Raw genomic sequence first — 19,304 nt, 5'->3', positions numbered from 1 at the left:
TCAGAGTCCTGGTACTTCAATCACAAGCAATATTTCTTGGTGGTGCTATTGACCTTGGCTGACTGTAGGTATTGGTTTGTAATTGTGGATACTTGTACCTACAGAAGCATTCCTGATGTCAACATCTTCAGGGCTTTCAGAATGGGTAAGCGACTTCAGGCCAACCAGCTCACCTTACCGGAGCTCAGATGACTGCCCAGATCTGCTGGACTACTAGCACCATTTGTGATCGTGGCTGACAAAGGCTTTGCTCTGTCACCCCATGTGATGTGGCCCTTCCCAAGACATGATTTGGATAAGAGGAGGCACATAGTCAACGACCAGCTGACCAGAGCCTGTCAGTACATGGAATGTGCTTAAGAGTACTTTCCAAGAAATGTAAGGTGTTCATTTTACCACTACAAATGGGTCAGGACAATGTCACCCTGGTGACCTGGTGATTCAAGCCTCTGTGGTCCTCCACAACTTCACCGGGCTCTACGATGCTTCCTTGGATGGTGATATGGACTAATAAGTGACCACCTCACTGGTGACTTTGGATGACCTAAAACGTCAAGACTGTCTATCCCGGAACCCTGTGCAGAGTACTAAGTAGTTTCTGTTACTGTTACAGCTAGTGTAGGAACTTACAAGAGGATGAAGATCATTGACATGGACTTGTTACTGAGGTCTTAATGACAAAATTCTATTTATTTTTAATTTTTTTTTATATTCTACATACATTTTTTCAATTGTGAAACTCTTTTTTTTTTTTTTTTTTTTGAGCTCTTTATAGATTTGCATTATTCCCCCAAACAATGGTTCTGTGTGGTATGATTCCAACTGAAATTGAAGGTCAATCATGAGGATAGATCATCAGTGTCCAAATCCGTTACATGTTCCCCAAAAAATCACAGTACACTTTTTTGTTCAACAGATATATTATATACAGTGGTGGCTTGAAAATTTGGGAACCCTTCAGAAAATTTTAGATTTCTGCATAAATTTGACCTAAAACTATATCAGATTTTCAAAAAAGTCCTAAAATCAAACAAATGAGTCAAAATATTAGACTTTGTTATATATTTATTGAGGGAAAATTATCAAAAATCACAGGTCTATGAGTGGCAAAAGTATTTTTACATTTTGAAATAGCAGATAATTTGAAGGTGAAATTAGGGTGAGGTATGGTGATAGAAAGGTGAAATTAGGATTAGGTACAGTCAGGTACGTATGTACATCAATCAATGGGATGACATTCTGGTGTGGGTTGTTTCACAGTGTACTTTTACTCCCTCAGGCCATTTCTCCCTGGGGGTCGGTATAGTGAAAAGATGATTCAAAGACTCAGGCCTGAAGTAAAATAATAAAAGTCTCTTTTTACTCAGTGCAAAACATAACTTGTAGTACAACCAGCAGTAGTTTGTTCAAAGTGCAATTTCTATCCCAGGATGATGAGGTATGGTGCTACCTCTGATTTGCAATCTTGCTGATAACTCTACCTTTAACTTCTGGCTAACAGCTGTATGCTGACACTATTGGCTGTAGTGTCCACTGTGTAATGCAGACTTTGAGTTGGTCTGGCCTGGTTGCAATCTACGTTATGGGTGTCTGAGCCATAGTCCCCCACCTGCAGCAATGTCTGGATAGCTATGGTTGGTCACTTTGTTGTCTGTAAATGATTTACCTTTTGAGACAGCTGCAGTTCTGTATTGTGGTCTCCCTGTAGAGTTGTGCTGGTCCCTAAGACCCTTGGAGTAGGAGCAATTGGACATGCTATCTTTCTCCACACTGTTCTAGCTATAACTACCCTTCCTGGCAGGAAGCAGGAACAGCCCACTCCTATCAAGAGGGAAGGAACAGGCTGGTTAACTCTGTCCCTGCCAACCATACCTTGTCATGCTGCTGTACATACATTACATATCAAAAATTAACATAAAAACTACAAAATGTTATGGACATCAACGGGCATGTGCGCGCCTTTGGTCTCATCTTATGTATGAGAAGTGACCATCATCTGAACATTCTTTAATATGTTGGGAAGTCTTTAATATGTTGGGAAGTCGGTACCTTCCTCTTCATGGTCCAATTTTCTTTTAATTGGAAGTTCATAGAATCCAGTTATGTATGGCAGTGTTACTTTGTAAGGCATTTAGATGTATATACATAAAATGTAATTGATTTTATTCAATTCAACATGTCATTTGAGAGTTAGGATGAATCCAATACATAGTGGGAATAGTTATATAACACAACAAGAATATAATGGGTGAACATTAGTACAATGTAACTCAAAAACCAAGACTGATCTCACATGAAGCATCACTCTTCCCTAAATATTCTCATACTGACAAGCCTTAGGAAAAGAGTCAATAATTTTATTACTAGAGCCCTTGAGTTAGTGGTGTACATAGAAACGTAAGGGCCCTATAGCAAGGATCAAACCAGGCCCCTCACACAGGACAGAGGGGTTTCTGCCTAAACCCTTTTCAATGACCCTTGGGCAATTTTTCCACTGCTTCATTTGCTAAATGTTGTTGTAGAGGGTATAGTCCTGACCAAGTTTTCATCTCCAGTAGAAGAGGAGATAATCCCAACTAAGACTGGGCCCCCTCTTGCCCAGGGCCCCATAGCAGTTGCATGCTCTGCCTCTATGGTAGTTACGCCCCTGCCTTGAGGAGTTGTAGTGCCTGTAACTATAGGATGTGTCACAGTGGTTTCCCTCAGGCCCCTAGAGATGGTGCAGTCAAAGGAGGGTACACCCTGTCTTCCTTTGGGACACTCCCTGTAGTTGGAGCTGCTGCTGCTATTTTGGCATGCCCACAATGTTAGGCTGTTGTATGGGTGCCTGGCAGGAAGTATAGTAGTGCACTGGCCAGCATGTGGTGGAGGAATCATTTAACCAGGCCAGCTTTAAACAGAATAAGGCCTCCTGCACACGAACATGTGCGCCCCGTGGCTGTATTGCGGACCGCATTTGCGGATACGCAATACACGGGCGCCGTTCCGTGGGCATTCCTACGGAGTGCTTCCGTGGGGTTTCTGCCCGTACTTCCGTTCCGCAAAAAGATAGAACATGTCCTATCTTTTTGCGGAAGGGGCGGATCTCGGACCCATTAAAGTGAATAGGTCCGCGATCTGCTGCAGCTGCCCCACGGTCAGTGTTCGTGCATTGCGGCCTGCAATTTGCGGGCCGCAGCATGGCCATGGGGCACACATCGTGTGCAAGAGGCCTAAATGTCTCTCTTAACTGTAGTGTAAAATGACAGTTTTAGTACATCCAGTAACAAGGAAACACAGTCTCATCTGTACATAGTGCAAATCCTTACCCAGATAGCAATATACAGGGAGTGCAGAATTATTAGGCAAATGAGTATTTTGACCACATCATCCTCTTTATGCATGTTGTCTTACTCCAAGCTGTATAGGCTCGAAAGCCTACTACCAATTAAGCATATTAGGTGATGTGCATCTCTGTAATGAGAAGGGGTGTGGTCTAATGACATCAACACCCTATATTAGGTGTGCATAATTATTAGGCAACTTCCTTTCCTTTGGCAAAATGGGTCAAAAGAAAGACTTGACAGGCTCAGAAAAGTCAAAAATAGTGAGATATCTTGCAGAGGGATGCAGCACTCTTAAAATTGCAAAGCTTCTGAAGCGTGATCATCGAACAATCAAGCGTTTCATTCAAAATAGTCAACAGGGTCGCAAGAAGCGTGTGGAAAAACCAAGGCGCAAAATAACTGCCCATGAACTGAGAAAAGTCAAGCGTGCAGCTGCCAAGATGCCACTTGCCACCAGTTTGGCCATATTTCAGAGCTGCAACATCACTGGAGTGCCCAAAAGCACAAGGTGTGCAATACTCAGAGACATGGCAAGGTAAGAAAGGCTGAAAGATGACCACCACTGAACAAGACACACAAGCTGAAACGTCAAGACTGGGCCAAGAAATATCTCAAGACTGATTTTTCTAAGGTTTTATGGACTGATGAAATGAGAGTGAGTCTTGATGGGCCAGATGGATGGGCCCGTGGCTGGATTGGTAAAGGGCAGAGAGCTCCAGTCCGACTCAGACGCCAGCAAGGTGGAGGTGGAGTACTGGTTTGGGCTGGTATCATCAAAGATGAGCTTGTGGGGCCTTTTCGGGTTGAGGATGGAGTCAAGCTCAACTCCCAGTCCTACTGCCAGTTTCTGGAAGACACCTTCTTCAAGCAGTGGTACAGGAAGAAGTCTGCATCCTTCAAGAAAAACATGATTTTCATGCAGGACAATGCTCCATCACACGCGTCCAAGTACTCCACAGCGTGGCTGGCAAGAAAGGGTATAAAAGAAGAAAATCTAATGACATGGCCTCCTTGTTCACCTGATCTGAACCCCATTGAGAACCTGTGGTCCATCATCAAATGTGAGATTTACAAGGAGGGAAAACAGTACACCTCTCTGAACAGTGTCTGGGAGGCTGTGGTTGCTGCTGCACGCAATGTTGATGGTGAACAGATCAAAACACTGACAGAATCCATGGATGGCAGGCTTTTGAGTGTCCTTGCAAAGAAAGGTGGCTATATTGGTCACTGATTTGTTTTTGTTTTGTTTTTGAATGTCAGAAATGTATATTTGTGAATGTTGAGATGTTATATTGGTTTCACTGGTAAAAATAAATAATTGAAATGGGTATATATTTGTTTTTTGTTAAGTTGCCTAATAATTATGCACAGTAATAGTCACCTGCACACACAGATATCCCCCTAAAATAGCTAAAACTAAAAACAAACTAAAAACTACTTCCAAAAATATTCAGCTTTGATATTAATGAGTTTTTTGGGTTCATTGAGAACATGGTTGTTGTTCAATAATAAAATTAATCCTCAAAAATACAACTTGCCTAATAATTCTGCACTCCCTGTATGGCTTTTAGTGACACTGGAATTTATGGCTCTCTTTATACACTATCTTGCTAAAGTATCTAAAGACTCTCAGTAAAATCTCTGGCTGGCGATTGTACTATAAAAATTATGACTGTAAAGTGCACTGTGGTTTGCAGGTCCAACTGACTAGGATTGGTCAAATCATGTTTGTAGGGTGTCTTATCTTGTTATCACTCCATGGCAGCAAAGTCCCAATAGCTATAAATGCAGGTTACCTTGCTGACTGACTCCTTGCTTAACCATGAGAACTGTGAGTCTCTGAAATTTCAGGTTTTTGACCTAAGGAGAGGAGCACATGGAGTCTGCTTCTTCCGTCTCCAAGCTCTCAGACTCCCTAGAAGACTCTAGAGCTAGGGTTGGAGTCAGCCCACACCCTAAGGTCCTAAGAGGGCTAAGCCAGGCTTTTTAATCCTGACTATTCCTACACCATTCATAGCCATCCTGGGTACACATTACATAGCATTGTCATTACAAAATATTAAAGTAAATAACATTACAAACCATTTGTAGATACCCACTGTACCGGAGTACTGCATGTCCTCTGTGGAAGCGACAGCAAATCAATCCTACTCTTAAAATACACAGATAAAAGGCTAGTCTTAAGGTACAGAATGTCACCTCGGGTTTCACATCACACAACCAAATGACTAGAACCAACTTTATCTTGGTTACTCTTGAGACGTTTCCGTCATCTTCACAGACTACGTCAATGATTATTCTATTTCCTGTGTGTGAATCTACGCTGATGCTTATTAATTATGTTGACTAAGAGAAATGTAGACATTTAGAATACCTGTAGATGTTGCACAGTTTTCCTTGAGAGACACACCTGTCTGTTGAACTCAGGTCAAGGCAGAAACGCCCCTTAGTTCACTCACATAGATAAATGGAAACCCACCTACACTAAATAACCTGTTATATATCCTGGAATTAATGCAAGGGTATTGGAATACAGGTTATACATACAGTGTGTTCATTGTGGGTTGCCTATTTACAGTGATGTACTGGAGATCTTGGGGCCCACCAGCAAAAATTAAGCTCAAGGCCCAACCCCTATATCATCAATAAAGTTTAATAGATTTTTCAATCAAGGAAATAGACCAAGAAACTCTCCAAAGGCAGTCAAATGGAATTTTCTCTCCAGGATCACTATGGTATCAGAGCCTGGGCCCACTGGATGATCCTCTAGTACTCTGGTGGGCCAGTCTAACCCTGCCTATTAGCATACTGTGACATGGAGGAATGAAGTGTATAAAAGAGGTGATCATTCTTCTCCAGCCAGATTATTTAACCACTCATGACCACTACAGGAGAGCATGTACTTTTTTATGGTTTCTCTATCTTAATTTTTGGGAAAATCAACAAGAAAAGGAGGTTGGCAATCCTGTCTCCTGTCCATAGGCTCCTCTATCTGGCATCCTTATGGACGAATAATTGTTTGGTCATTGACATTAGACCATATTCTACACACATTCAAGAATAATGTAGGTTCAATCAAGCAGTGAGGGTGATGGTTATGAAAGTTTTCTCTACTGTGATTGACTGCCAGAGAGAACTGTAAGAGGAAGGGAATAACTTTGAGGTGACAGGTGGACAGAGAAATTAAGGGCATTATTACATTAAATGATTATGCAGGCGATTGTTGGGAGGGAAGAGTTCCTTCCCAGCAATCGCCTGCTTGTCAGTTGAGGAGAGCACTGCTATTACATGAAGTGATCGCCTCCACAGAATGGGGAGGATCAATCACTAATGTCTTTGCTCATCCCCATACTGACTTGTTGCTTGCCGGCAGAAGATCGTGATTAGACAGCATGATCTGCCAGCCTGCTTAAAAATCTGGATTGCTTGATGAACGAGTGTTTGCTCAGGTAATCGGCGGCAGTATTACACTGCCAGATCAATGCTAACCAGCATTACTACGAACAATTGTCAGTGATGATCTGGCCGACTATAGGCCAGTGTAATACAGCCTTAACCTCAATCTTCGTGTTTAGTGGACAATCAGACTACACACTATTACCATTTTCTAAAATGTAGGTTTTAGGACATATTGAGAGACTCATAATGAAAAATAATGTCTCATTTAGAAACCTGGTACTAAAAGACCCTGCAAAGATATTATAAACCATCCTGTAGACTACTTTCTATGAGGAGACTCTAAAAAAAAAAATCTACCTGAAATGTTTTATGAATATTATTTAAAGGGGTTGTGTGTGTGTTTTTTTTTTAACAGGGACTGCCTTGTTCCAAACATTTTGTCTTTGGGCTGTGTCTAGTATTACAGATGGAAGGTTTTTTATGATCTTATGTAAACCATTTAAAGAACTGTTATTTTGCACAGTCGGCCATGTCACATCACCCTAAGGGTCCGTTCACACAACCATGTCCATTTTGCGGACCGCAAACGGTCACCCTGCATCGTGGTGCCGACCCATTGAATTCAATGGGTCTATGATCCACATGTTGCTGCATGTTCTGCCTTTTGCAGCAAAACTGACACACAGAAGTCCTTCCACGTGCTGCTGGGTCCGTGTGGCTATGCCACAAAAGATAAAACATGTCCTATTATTTGCCACATTTTGCATATCATGAACCCATTGAAGTCAATGAGTCCTCACTGTGATGCGGGGTGCACATGGACGGTGTCCGTATTTTTCAGATCCACGGTTTGTGGTCCCCAAAACGGACATAGTAATGTGAATGGACCCTTAACCTAATAGATAACTCTCATCTTTCTCATTAATGCATACTATGTGTAAATCACTTTATTGAGTGTGATTTCAGTTTTTGCATGCTTAAATTGTTTTTCTGAGACTTTTTCATTGGTTACCTATCCTCTGGATAGGTTGCCAGTATCTGATCGGTGGGGGTCCGACACCTGGGATCCCCCGCCGATCAGCTGTTTGAGAAGGCACAGTAGCATCCCGGCCTTGTCGCGGATTTCCCTAGGCCATGTGACGGCACGTTCATTGGTTACATGGCCTAGGCACAGCTCAGCCCAATTGAAGTGAATGGGGCTGAGCTGCGACACCAAGCACAACCGCTATCAAATGGATGGCTACTGCGAGCGCCGGTGCCTTCTCAAACAGCTGATCGGTGGGGGTCCCAGGTTTTGGACCCCTACTGGTCAAATCCTGATGACAGGTCATCAATAAAAATATCTCAGAAAACCCTTTTACATTCAGATTTATTTGTAGACCACTGTATATAAAATGCTGCTTTCAGGATCTGGCACAGTATTGCTCTTGGGTTGGACATCTCCTGACAATCTCCCTATTGCCTTCCCTGTTCTTACAGCGGCGTCCTATATCTTCTTTACACAAGCCACAATGCGACCTGCTTTGTCCAGTGTCTCACCTTTGACCCATCTATCCATAGAACATAATCCTAAATGACTTCTGCATTATCCACTTTTATTTTTTATTTTTTTGCTGATCTGCAATGAATATTGATGATTACTGATAGACCGCACTAGTTTTCCTCTCTGATGTTCTCCCATGGACCTTGGAGTAAATTTGGGACTACTGAGAAAACGCACCACTGCTCCAATGACTGATCTATTTCAATTTGTTTCCTCATCTATTCTTAGATTCCCTGTGATCTTGGGATAGTGATTCTTTGTGATATATTTACCTCTCACTGTAAGCTTCATAGTAATAATATAGGACATCTGGAGTAAGTTTTCATACCTCCAGTGAGCGCACTTAGTGTCAAGTCTTGCTCTGAGAGGCTGACATAATTAAATACAGTATCTGACATGTTTGAAGGTTTGCATTACATGAGCATAGATGAGAAGGCCAGTGAGATAAGTAGAGAAACAATAAATTCACTTCCGATTTATGAATATTGTATTGAACAGCGGCGTAGCTGAAGGCTCATGGGCCCTGGTGCAAGAGTTCTGCTTGGGCCCCCCTTCCCTCAGTGCTTTGTGGCCAGGGGGCAGGGAAGCACATAGCCTGCCTGCGCATGAGGCAAAAAACCTCCACCCTACTGTTAAAGACATACTTTAAAACTTTAAAACATTGCATACAGCGCTAAAAAAACATCCAGCGATGTCTGCTCTGATGTAGACATTCTCTTTAGTCATCTTCTCCTTTCAGATCAGACCGCCATGATGATTTATTTAAGCCTTCTCTTGTCTCTACATAGTTTGACAAACAGACATCTTAGTTTTCTACTTTCCATCATACTCAGACCTTCTTAATACCCGAATACAATACTATACTACAGAAACAATCCCCCTGAAAATACTAGTAACACACAGATTTTGCCCCCCTCAATAATTATTGGCACACAGTGCCTTAAAAAAAAGACTGCTCCAAGCAAATAGTGTCCCAGACACACATAGTGTCCCCCAAAAATAATTGTGCTAAGCTGATACTGTGCCAGGGTGCCCTCACAGTAATAGTGCTCCCAAAGTCCCACCAATAGAAATAATTATCTCCCAGAGTGCATAGTGTTAACAGTGCCCCCAATTATTATTATTATTATTTATTATTAAAGCGCCATTCATTCCATAGCGCTGTACATATGAGCCGGGGTGTATCTATCACGAGGCAAACAAGGCATTTGCCTAGGGCGACACTTGCCAATGGGGCGGCAAAATGCCTTGTTTGCTTAGTGATAGTTACACTCCAGTGACTGCTCGCTCCTCTGCCTTCAGCATCCTCCTCCTCTCCATCTCTCTGGACCAGTCCCCGCCCCTCCCTCTCTCTCCTCCAATCAGGGGCAGCATTACATGGGGGAGCGTGAGGGGGACAGGTGGCAGCTGCAGCCGGTGAAGGGACACGGTGGCTGAGGACGAGCTGGCCTCCAGGCTGAACCGCCGCCTGCGGATGGAGGACCCGGCGGAGGCGGAGCGGGAGCCGCCGCACATGAGGGTCTTCAACCCGTACACCGAGTTCAAGGAGTTCAGCAGAAAGCAGATCAAGGACATGGAGGGGATGTTCTGGCGGTGAGTTCCCGGAGTGCTGGGGCAGTGACCCCGGTGCCCATCACCAGTCTCTGCTGCGCCGGTCACGCGCAGATGGAGCTGAGCTTGTGTCTGCAGGGGAGAACTAATCTCCAGTAAGCGCTTAGTGTACGTGCAGTCCTATGCAAAACTACAGGCAGCGCGCAAGGAGTGCTCAGTGACAAACTCAGCTCTGCTACATCTGTGTGTAATGGTCACATACACGCTGAATGGACATTTAGGGTCCAAAGCGACCAATCAGTGCCTTGCTTTCTTCTTTTAAATAGGGCATGAAATATGAACCGTGCCCCCTGATTGGCTGGTTTATGTGGGGGCCCCATTGGCCCTCTTCACCGCTTCATGTTGTTAATGGAGTGGTCCTCTAAACACCCCACATAGACAGATTTCCCTACACCTTGCCCTTCATTTTGTGATGATTCTTTTTCAGGAAAGGGTGGAGCCTAAAGAGGAAGGGGTGGGGTGGAGCCTAAAGAGGAAGGGGGTTTGGGCTTGACAGGAAGGGGTGCGTCAAATTTATATTAGGGTGGGCCCGAGTTTAGTCTCGCCTAGGGCAGCACAAAACCAAGATACACCACTGCATATGAGAAGAGGTATACATACATAATACAGACAATTGCACTAAGCATAAACAAGACAAGTTACAAACTGGTACAGAAGGAGAGAGGGCTCTGCCCTTGAGGGCTTACAATCTACATGATAATAATAATAATAACTTCCCCATTGTGCTCATACTAGTAATCATGTTCCCCATAGCCCTCCAGTACTAATACTTCTCCTAATAATGTGCGCCAATAGAAAAATGCCTGTTAATATGTGCCAGCACAAAAAAAACTTATAATGTGTGCCAGTACAAAAAATACATCCTTTTATTGGGTGCCAGTATACAAAATACCCCCTAATATTGTGCGCCAGTACAAAAAGTACCCTCTTACCTTTCAGATGAGACCCCTATATCATATCCTCAGATCAGACTCCCCATATCAGACTTTAGATCAGACCCCCATATCAGACCTCAAATTAGACCCCCATAACAGATCTTCAGATCAGACCCCAACATCAGATCCTCAGAGCAGAGCCCCGTATCAGATCCTCAGATCAGACTCCTATATCAGATCCTCAGATCAGACCCCCATACCATATCCCAAATCAGACCCCATATCAGATCCTCAGATCAGACCCCCATATCAGATCCTCAAACCCCCATATCAAACCACAGATGAGACTCCATCAGACCTTCATGCAGGGGCGTTGCTAGGTTAAAACATTCGAGGCCTGGGCCCCTGATGTTTTGTCCCAGGCCCCGAATGTACTGCCTGCCTGCTAGATACAACTGCAGTGCCATCCTCAGGGTGGCAATACAATTGAATCTAATGCCCTGCAAGAGCTGAAGGACCTGTGATGACATCATAGGTCATGTGAGCAGTGCTAAATGCAGTAGGCGAAAAGGACATGCGACGATGTCACCGTCATGTGACCAGTGCAGGAGAGGACTGCTCAGCAGTGAAGAGAAGTCCTGGGAAAAAGCTGTGGTGAGGTCTGCTACATGAGGAGAGGTAAGTGAAGGGGTATATTACTCAGTGTGAGAGGCTGTCATGGTCTTACCTGCTTGCTGCTCTCCTTCGTTTGACATGTGCTGGCGGCCATCTTGGTTTCTGGGTTTCTTGTAGCCTTCCACCCTGCGGCTCCTCCTTCCCCTGGGAGGAGCTGGATGCCTAGCTCATATATATAGGAGGTCTGTGGCTTCAGTTCCTTGCTTGGTCCTCTTGTGTTCACATGCTTCTAAGACTGCTGCTGCTTCTGGTTCCTGATCCTGGCTTCGTCTGACTACCCTGCTGGTTCCTGATCCTGGCTTCGTCTGACTACCCTGCTGGTTCCTGATCCTGGCTTCGTCTGACTACCCTGCTGGTTCCTGATCCTGGCTTCGTCTGACTACCCTTCTGGTTCCTGACCTCTGGCTTCGCAAAGACTCTGCTCGGTTTCACCATCCGTTTGGACTTTTGCTTTACAGCTTTATTTTCAATAAAGCCTTCCTATTTTCACTTATCTCTTGTTGTACGTCTGGTTCATGGTTCCGTGACATTAGGACCAAGCCATGAATTCTGACGGTACAGGGCCATCCTCGCTACCCACGCTGGTTGCCAGACTTGATCAGCAGGATCACCTGTTGGGTCGGTTCGCTGTGGCGTTGCAAACCCTGCTTGAACGCACGGCTCATTTCGCTCCCGTTGCCGATGGGTCGGTTGTCGCTCCTGGGCTCGCTCCTACTGCCGCTCCGGTTGTTGCGCCAGAGTCTACCCCGACACCTGTTGTTGCGCCTGCGGTGTTTCGGGGTATGACCGGTTCTGCCCCTCTTCCACAGCGCTTTGGGGGAGAGCCAACTCAGTGCCGAGGTTTCCTTAACCAGGTGGGCATTTATTTCGAGTTGCTGCCACATGCCTTTCCCACTGAGAGATCAAAGGTGGGCTTCTTGATCTCGCTGCTCTCGGACAAGGCCTTGGCCTGGGCCAGCCCTTTATGGGAGAACAACAATCCGGTGGTTGCCGAGTTTTCCGGTTTTGTTGCTTCTCTTCGGAAGGTATTCGATGTGCCGGCTCGTGCTGCCTCTGCTGCGAAGCTCCTTATGTCCATCAGACAGGGTTCACGATCCGTAGCTGAATACGCCATTGAGTTTCGTACCCTGGCAGCAGAGGTGGGCTGGAATAATGAGGCTCTGGTCGCTGCTTTCTCTCATGGTCTCTCGGATGCCTTGAAGGACGAGGTTGCAGCTAAGGACCTACCAGTTGAGCTCGAGTCTCTTATTTCTTTCCTGATTTTGATTGACACCAGACTCAGGGAGAGACCTTCCTTTAAGGAGAACCTGCGGAGGTCTTCTAACAGATTGGTGCCTACGTTTGCTGTCCCACCCGTGCCTCCCTCTCCTCCCACGCCTCCTGGGGATGACTTGTCTGGGGGTGAACCCATGCAGCTGGGGTTTGCTCGCCTGTCCGAGGGGGAGAGGGCACTCCGGAGACGCGAGGGCCGATGCATGTACTGTGGTCTCGGTGGGCATTTTCGGTTGGCATGTCCGAACCGTCCGGGAAACGCTCGTACCCTGAGATCCTGTCGGGGGCAGATCTTGGGTGGAGTCTCCTCGTCCCCGGTTTCCCGTGTTGACAAACCACTGATCACTGTTGTCCTCTCCTGGGTCGGGGGCTCGGTGACGACCCAGGCGTTGGTGGACTCTGGTGCTGGTGGTTTGTTCATTGATAGTGTGTTCGCTGCCGCCAATTCCATTCCTCTGCAGGCTCGAGGTTCCCCACTGGCTCTTGAGGCGATAGACGGCAGACCCCTTCTGCCGCCACACGTGACTCATGAGACCCTTCCAGTGGGGATAGCCATTGGTGCCGTTCACAGAGAGTCGGTCTGCCTCCAGGTTATTTCGTCTCCACACTACTCGGTGGTCTTGGGGTACCCCTGGCTCCAGAAGCATAATCCGACTTTCGATTGGAGATCGGTCGAGATCCTCTCGTGGTCACCGCAGTGTGGGGCTAGTTGCATCCATGGGTCTGTCAAGTTGCTGTGTACTTCCTCGGACTCTCTGTTGCCTCCTGAATACGAGGAGTACCGGGATGTATTCGATAAGGTGCGCGCGGTTGCCCTACCTCCGCACCGCCCATACGATTGTGCCATAGAGTTACAATCTGGTGCCGTTCCTCCTCGTGGCAAAGTCTATCCACTGTCGGTAGCGGAGAATGAGGCCATGGAGGAGTAGGTGAGGGAGGCGCTTTCACGCGGACACATTCGCAAATCTTCGTCCCCGGCAGGGGCTGGATTTTTCTTTGTGAAAAAGAAGGGCGGTGAGTTGAGGCCTTGCATCGATTACAGGGGTCTCAATCGCATCACGATCAAGAACGCTTACCCGATACCCTTGATTTCCGAGCTGTTCGATCGCCTTAAAGGGGCCACGGTCTTTACCAAACTCGACCTGAGGGCGGCATATAACCTGGTAAGGATCAAGGCGGGCGATGAGTGGAAGACCGCGTTTAACACCAGGACCGGTCATTACGAATCCTTGGTTATGCCCTTTGGGTTGTGCAATGCGCCCGCAGTCTTTCAGGAATTCATCAACAATGTTTTCCGTGACCTGTTGCAGCAGTGTGTGGTAGTCTATTTGGATGACATCTTGGTATATTCTGAATCCATGGAGGCCCACATTCTGGATGTCAGACGAGTGTTGCAACGGTTACGAGAGAACAAGCTGTTCGGTAAGCTTGAGAAATGCGAATTTCACCGATCCCAGGTAACCTTCTTAGGTTACATCATTTCCGCTGAGGGGTTCTCCATGGATCCTGAGAAGGTTTCGGCTGTCTTACAGTGGCCCCAGCCCAGTGGTCTTCGTTCCCTGCAGCGCTTTTTGGGCTTCGCCAATTATTATCGGAAGTTCATCAGGGACTTTTCCATGCTGGCCAAGCCTCTCACGGATCTGACCAGGAAGGGCAGTAATTCCCAGGTCTGGCCGCTCGAGGCCATCCGAGCTTTTGAGGCCCTAAAGTCCGCCTTTGTGTCGGCTCCGATTCTGTCGCATCCCAACCCTGGGTTGCCCTTTGTCCTCGAGGTGGACGCGTCTGAGACGGGAGTAGGCGCCCTTCTGTCTCAGCGTAGAACACCAGAGGGTCCTCTGCTTCCTTGTGGGTTTTACTCCCGGAAACTGTCTTCCGCGGAGTGCAACTATCAGATTGGTGACAGGGAGTTATTGGCCATCGTGCAGGCCCTTAAAGAATGGAGGCACTTGCTCGAGGGTTCGGTGGTTCCGGTTCTCATCCTGACGGACCACAAGAATCTGACCTACCTTTCTGAGGCCAAGAGATTGACACCACGTCAGGCCAGATGGGCTCTGTTCTTGTCACGTTTTAATTACGTGGTCTCCTACCTACCCGGTTCCAAGAACATCAGGGCGGATGCCTTATCACGGCAGTACTCCGAGCTGTCCAGGGAGGAGTCGATTCCGACTTCGGTCATACCTCCGAATCAGATCCTGGCCGCCATTCGCACCAGCCTGACCTCTCCCCTGGGTGAGCAGATTTTGGCGGCTCAATCTGGTGCTCCCTCTGGGAGACCCAACGGCAGATGTTTTGTGCCTGAGGAGTTGCGCACTCGGTTGTTGCGAACCTACCATAACTCCAAGACCGCGGGGCATCCTGGAAAGAATCAGCTGTCCTGGGCTGTTTCACGTCTGTTCTGGTGGCCTTCCCTACGTTCCGACATCGCCGCATATGTAGCGGCATGCTCCGTTTGTGCCCAGAGTAAGTCCCCTCGGCACCTTCCGTTGGGCCTTCTGCAACCCATAGCCACCGGGGAGCGCCCATGGTCACACCTGGGGATGGATTTCATTGTGGACCTCCCTGCATCCCGAGGCCATACGGTCATTCTCATGATTGTGGATCGGTTTTCCAAAATGTGCCACTGTGTTCCTCTCAAGAAGTTACCCTCTGCACAAGAGTTGGCCACGATTTTTGCCAGGGAGGTCTTCCGGTTGCACGGTTTGCCTAAGGAGATTGTGTCGGATCGGGGGAGTCAGTTTGTGTCCAGGTTCTGGCGCGCCTTTTGCTCCCAGTTGGGGATTCATCTCTCCTTCTCCTCGGCCTACCACCCTCAGTCCAATGGGGCCGCAGAACGATCCAATCAGGCCTTGGAGCAATTCCTTCGTTGCTATGTCTCCGATCACCAAGACAATTGGGTTGACCTCCTGCCTTGGGCTGAGTTTGCCAGGAACACGGCGGTGAACTCTTCCTCTGGGACGTCTCCCTTCATGGCCAATTATGGGTTCCAACCTGCCGTGTTACCGGAGGTATTCTCTCCCCAGGATATTCCGGCTGTGGAGGATCACCTTTCCGTCCTACGTGCTTCTTGGGTACAGATCCAGAAGTCCCTTGAGGTCTCTGCGCAGCGCCAGAGACTCCAGGCTGATCACAGACGAGCGCCTGCTCCTTCCTACCAGGTCGGAGACCGTGTATGGTTGTCTACCCGCAACCTCAACCTTCGAGTGCCCACTCCCAAGCTGGCGCCTCGCTTTGTTGGTCCCTTCCGAGTGCTTCGCAGGGTAAACCCGGTAGCCTATGCCCTTGCGCTTCCTCCTGGCATGCGGATCTCCAACGTGTTTCATGTCTCCCTGTTGAAGCCACTGGTGTGTAATCGTTTCACTTCCTCGGTTCCTCGGCCTCGTCCGGTCCAAGTGGGCAATCGTGAGGAATATGAGGTGAGCAATATCCTGGACTCACGCCTGGTCCGCGGTCGGTTGCAGTTTTTGGTCCATTGGCGTGGTTATGGTCCAGAGGAGCGTTCCTGGGTTCCCTCCGCAGATGTCCATGCTCCTGCCTTGCTCCGAGCCTTCCACGCACGCTTCCCTCAGAAACCGTTTTGTGCTCCGCGGAGGAGGGGCCCTTGAGGGGGAGGTACTGTCATGGTCTTACCTGCTTGCTGCTCTCCTTCGTTTGACATGTGCTGGCGGCCATCTTGGTTTCTGGGTTTCTTGTAGCCTTCCACCCTGCGGCTCCTCCTTCCCCTGGGAGGAGCTGGATGCCTAGCTCATATATATAGGAGGTCTGTGGCTTCAGTTCCTTGCTTGGTCCTCTTGTGTTCACATGCTTCTAAGACTGCTGCTGCTTCTGGTTCCTGATCCTGGCTTCGTCTGACTACCCTGCTGGTTCCTGATCCTGGCTTCGTCTGACTACCCTGCTGGTTCCTGATCCTGGCTTCGTCTGACTACCCTGCTGGTTCCTGATCCTGGCTTCGTCTGACTACCCTTCTGGTTCCTGACCTCTGGCTTCGCAAAGACTCTGCTCGGTTTCACCATCCGTTTGGACTTTTGCTTTACAGCTTTATTTTCAATAAAGCCTTCCTATTTTCACTTATCTCTTGTTGTACGTCTGGTTCATGGTTCCGTGACAGAGGCAGAGCAATGTTGGGAGTTGTATTTATTTAACTGGGACTGTATGTTAGGGCTGAAGGGAGGGAAGTTATTTACATGGGACAGTGGGGTGGAGTGATGTTATTTACATGGGACTGAAAGTTGAGGGAGTGATGTTATTTACATGGGAATGCATGTTGGAGGTGGCTGGGGCAGGGTGATGTTATTTACATGGGACTATATGTTGAAGGCGGCTGTGGGAGGAAGTAATATTATTTACATGGGACTGAATGTTGAGGGGTAATGTGATTTACATGGGACTGCATGTTGGAGGTGGCTGAAGAGGGGGTGATTTTATTTACATGGGACTGTATGTTGAAAGTGACTGGGGGAGGAAGTGATGTTATTTGCATGGGACTGAATATTGAGGGGGTGATGTTATTTACATGGGACTGTATGTTGAAGGCGGCTGGGGAGGGGGTAATGTTATTTACGTGGGACTGTATATTGAGGGGGGCAGGAGAGATGATGTGATTTTATCTACATGGGACTGTATTTTAGAGGGGGCTGTAGATAGAAAGGGTTGTTATTTAGATGGTTATAAGATAAAGATGTGTAGAAGGGCACTCAACATATGGAGTCACATCGAAACATAGGAATTCGAATATATAGCGATTTATTGAAAATCTAAAATAGATAATTGAAGTGGTATAAACAGCAAAAGTAAAACACACAATAAAAGGCGTACCATAAAGGCATAAAATAAGACATAAAATGGCAATTAAACTAGCAATATAGGTATGTTAAGATGGTGGGAGGGGGGAGTTCCAAATAAAATGTCCGGTACCACAAAAAACGCAGGTCAACGCTATTGATGTCGAGAGCCCTTCTACACATCTTTATCTTATAACTTTTACCTCTTGATTTTAGTGCATCAATTGCAGTTGGAGAACCATAGAAATCCTAAAGCAGGGTGAGCCGCCCTATATATTCTTTGTTATTTAGATGGGACTGTATATTGGAGGGGGCTGGAGAGATGGTGTGATGGTATTTACATGGCACACTATGGCCAAGAAGGGAAATAATGTTATTTACATGGGACTGTATGGTGGAGGGGCTGAGGAATTATAATTTTTGAGGACAGTAAACGGAGGAATAGAACTACAGGGGGCACTGCAGGGGGCATTATAAATACTGGGGGCACTGTGGGGGCATTTTAAATCCAGAAGACATTAGGCGTTCTTATTGCTACTGGAGGCTCTATAGGATCCGCATTATTTCTACTGAGAGCACTGTGGGGGTCTTATTACTAATGAGGGGTCAGTAGATAGCTTTATTACCACTGTGGGAACAACAGGGGGGCCTTATTTCTACTAGGGGCTCTGTAAGGGCATAATTAATACTGGAGGGCTCTTCAACTAATGGGGGCTATCTTGGGGAGCATTATCACAGTTGGGGGCACTGTAGGGGGCAGTATTACTAATAAGGGCATTCTAGAAGGGAATTCTTATTGGTGGGACTATGAGGAGCAATATTACTATGGGGTACAATCATTTTTCTTCAGGATAGTATCTGGGGGTACAGAAAAATTAGGAAGCTAAGATGTCTGTGTGTCACACTCTGTAGAGACGAGGTGCGGCTGAGAGAAGTTGTCCGGACGGAATGGAGAAGATAATGACAGAGAAGATCTACATCAAAGGAGACGTCACCTGGGAGAAACTGGATGTTAGAGGTACGTGCTGCTGTATAGCTATAGCGGGCTTAGGGGTCGGTTGGTCGACTTAGAGAATTGGGCTATATGCATTGGGGCTTGGGCCCCGGATCTTTGAGACCCTAGCAACGCCCCTGCCTTCATGTTAGATCCCCCCAGATCAGACCTCAGATCAGACCCCAATTTCGGGCCTCAGATCAGACCCCATTAGACCTCCATGTCAGCACCCTCCCCCCCACTATCAGACCTTAGATCAAATGTCCATTAGACCTCTATGTCAGACCCCCCATATCAGACCTCAGATCAGACCTCCTTTAGATTTCCATGCCATACCACCATATAAGAACTCAGATTAGACCCCCTTTAGACCTCCATGTCAGACCCCCCAAGTATCAGTCCTCAGATCAGACCTCTCCTGCTCTGCCGCTCCTCTCCAGGTGCAGCATTCTCTTCCTGTATTCTTCGCTCCCTGATCTTTTCTGGGCCTGCGCTGCACTCTGACTACATACAGCGTCATGTCATAGTGCCCGCACTACATCCTGGCGCTGTACCCAGTCAGCACAGTGCAGCATGACCCGGAGAAGACCAGAGAGGAGGGGTCAGTACCGTGCTCAAAGCGCTTCTAGTATTCTCTTTATAAGACACACTGCTTCTTAGAAAGCGAAAATAGGTAATTGGCAGTGTGCCACTGGTAAGGGGGGCCCTCTGGAGCCCCCTGGCTTTGGGTCCAAGACTCAACTGCGACTCTTATAGCTATGCCAGGGACAAAACATCATTCCCTGACCACACTGGCATTCATTTAGCTCTTTAGAACAATCCATTCTTTCA

This window comes from Bufo bufo, chromosome 1 (assembly GCF_905171765.1).
Source record: "Bufo bufo chromosome 1, aBufBuf1.1, whole genome shotgun sequence".
NCBI classification, from domain to species: domain Eukaryota; kingdom Metazoa; phylum Chordata; class Amphibia; order Anura; family Bufonidae; genus Bufo; species Bufo bufo.
This window is presented reverse-complemented; position numbering follows the sequence as displayed.